This window comes from Amblyomma americanum, chromosome 1 (assembly GCF_052857255.1).
Source record: "Amblyomma americanum isolate KBUSLIRL-KWMA chromosome 1, ASM5285725v1, whole genome shotgun sequence".
NCBI classification, from domain to species: domain Eukaryota; kingdom Metazoa; phylum Arthropoda; class Arachnida; order Ixodida; family Ixodidae; genus Amblyomma; species Amblyomma americanum.
Window position 1 is genome coordinate 322744460 of NC_135497.1, and position 3409 is coordinate 322747868.

The following is a 3409-nucleotide window of genomic DNA, read 5'->3' on the forward strand; positions in this document are numbered from 1 at the left end:
GGCACGGAGCATATCTCGCGGTGTGAATAAAATGTCTGCACCTATTCTGTGGATGTTAAGACCTTTATAGCTTTGAGAATAGCGGGACTGAAACTGTATGAATACAGGGACGTGAAATGCCACGCGTACAAAAGTAAACATGGACTGATGAAGAGTAATTAAAGAACATATGAACATATCAAGACGTAAGGAAAGAATAACGCTGCCATAATCAATCACAGAGCACGATAGCGATACAACAGATAGGAAGTAATACGAGGACTGAGGAACGGTGTAATGGTTCGGGGGCTTTCTTTTGAGAACACTGTACTCTTCTCAAAACCAGATGAGGTACAAAGTCTAAATATTAACCAAAAAACAGCGGCTAGATAGACCCATAGAGAGACAAGAGGCGAAGCTATATAGAGGCATATAGATGTGGGTTGGTCGCCCTTTGAGGCACGCTCGGTACAGAGCAAAATACTGGTTTCTGAGAGACTACGGAGCAGCCAAAGCTTTCAGGTGTTTGTACAGTAAAAACGCCCACACGTGATCGAAGAAAAGGATTGGAAATCTTATTACCGGCTACGCAGGTAAGAGCAGGCTGAATGCAGAAGTTGCACCAGCCATCGTACTCTTCAATAAACGCTTATTCAGGAACCGTCACATATATCTAAATTCGATTAAAACATGAACAATTGCACTGAATAGCACAAAAAATAAACGAAATAGGATTTAAAGTAAAAATAGAAGGAAAAATTCTCCGCCAGCACTGGCTCATTGTTCGATTTAAGAGCGGTAGCTACGGAAGCTTCAAATGCTTACATTCGTGTGCTGAGCACACGTGGAGAAGACCAAATCCAAACATCCGCGTCTGTTTCCTTTCCAGGAACATCTCTTCTAAGACACAAGCAGCGCCATCTGCCTCAAAAAATTTGCACCACTACTGCGATTTACAGTCATCTTCGTTATATCCGGTATATTTCCTGGTTATGTCAGTTAATAAGTTTTATGAACATGTGTATCAAAACACGACGAATCGTTTGACACCATCCGAAACCCCCTGCGACAAACGGTTCAGCCGTAATGCCCGTCTGAAAGTCCTCTCAATGTACGGTTTGGGGGAGGAAAGGTCTAAGAGTGCACGTTGTTGGGCGCGTCCTTGTGCTTTTCTAGTACGTCCCTGTTTTTTCGCATTTCTCTTGCTTAAGGAGGAAAGGTCGTCGGTGCGATTCCACGTATATGTTTGGCTTTAGCTCAATGAGTAGTTTTATCCTCAAGAGCATGTCATGTCATTTTACAGCTCTTCGAGCCTCCCACGTCAAATGGGTGGCCCCCAAATTTTATGCAAATGGTTGTCCCGGGGGCGTGCCACTTCGATGGCCGCTATACTGGCACATATATAACGGATTCGAAGGGTAGCCATCAGTTGAGACGCTACACGCCCATTGTTGCTATGTGATATAGTGTGGTCACGTGGTAACTGTTTTGATCAATCTGACCTACATTGCAGACAGATGCGTCGTTGACAAACATAAGGAGTAAGAGCTAACGCTCTTGAAAGTATGAACTGCATACAAATAGCCAATTTAATTCAGAAAGCAAGATTTCATTCTCCATCCGCCCCTATTTTATGGACACGCTGTCTGTCTGTCTGTCTGTCCGTCCGTCCGTCCGTCCGTCCGTCCGTCCTTCCATTTTCGGAACGGTGTGCTTATTGCCGCGAAAAACGAGTTAAAAAGAGACTTTGCAGCCTTCCTTCATATGTATTCGTTGCCGCCGCCAAAATAAAGCACTCAAACGAGGACTGGCGCTTCTCAGGGCTGGTCTTACATACCTTTGTTAAGCTCAGTCTTAGCGCCCCCGCAAATCGTTTTTTCTGCAGCGGCTCCGGCGTGCGTGTGTGAAAAACATTTAATGCAATGGATATATTGAGGTTAGATTTATGCGCAGGGGCCCTGATTCCAAGAGCCCATCGTCTTTTGCTAGCGTGGGCCGTGGAAAAGCCACCGCGACAACGCAGCATGAGCGCTCCATACGCGCCCTCGGCGGCTTCATCTTCTGCGCGGGAGAGGACGCCTCGCGGAGCTAGGCCGGTAGAACATCGGTCCTGGCGGTGGTACTGCAGCAAGACCACGTGACTAGGCCGAGCGTATCTCACGCGCCCGTGGTTGCTCTGTGTTCTTTGCGGCTCAGAGCGAAAGTCACGATGGGCGTACGGGCAGAGGTGAGGCAGAGTACGCGGGGCCATCGGATCCGCCGCAGTCTGCAGCCGAGATTCGGTTGCTCGTGAGCGTGAGGAATGCCGGCAATTGCGCAATGAGCGCAGCATATGTTCGGGAGTATCGCACGTGTCAGAGTGTTGCTTCCCTTTGGCCGTGCCCAGACCGTCGATGGGCCCGCTGCACAATTATTCGTTTTAAGCACTATACGCAAGCCACCCTTTTTTTTTATTCACAGAACTATTAGTGCTTACTCACGATTTAGCGACGACTCTAATTCGAAAGCGTACGCCATCTCCAACGCGTAAACTTGGACGGGATTCGCATAAAATTCTAGCAAATACTTTCCAAGGTTATAGTACTCGCGCTCGAGCACTAAAAACCGCACCGCATATCAACCGGTCATGCAGACGCCTTTCCTTCTACTGCAGGCTATCTTATCCTGGACCATCCCCACCACACCTTTCAACGTTTTCCGTTTGCGACCCTCTGCTGTGCGCGGCGCCGAAGAATCCGCCTGGCTGCCAGTTGAGTCTACGAGCTACCACGCAGACGACGAACTTCACCTGCATCCGTTGCTTCCGGCGGTGAACAGGATCATCATCTGGCAACGTGGTGCCAGTACCAGCGCGGAAGTTCCCCGACTACAAAAGCCGCTGCGCCGCTGGAGCCATTTGGGGCACGACACCGCATATCAACCGGTCATGCAGACGCCTTTCCTTCTACTGCAGGCTATCTTATCCTGGACCATCCCCACCACACCTTTCAACGTTTTCCGTTTGCGACCCTCTGCTGTGCGCGGCGCCGAAGAATCCGCCTGGCTGCCAGTTGAGTCTACGAGCTACCACGCAGACGACGAACTTCACCTGCATCCGTTGCTTCCGGCGGTGAACAGGATCATCATCTGGCAACGTGGTGCCAGTACCAGCGCGGAAGTTCCCCGACTACAAAAGCCGCTGCGCCGCTGGAGCCATTTGGGGCACGACACCGCATATCAACCGGTCATGCAGACGCCTTTCCTTCTACTGCAGGCTATCTTATCCTGGACCATCCCCACCACACCTTTCAACGTTTTCCGTTTGCGACCCTCTGCTGTGCGCGGCGCCGAAGAATCCGCCTGGCTGCCAGTTGAGTCTACGAGCTACCACGCAGACGACGAACTTCACCTGCATCCGTTGCTTCCGGCGGTGAACAGGATCATCATCTGG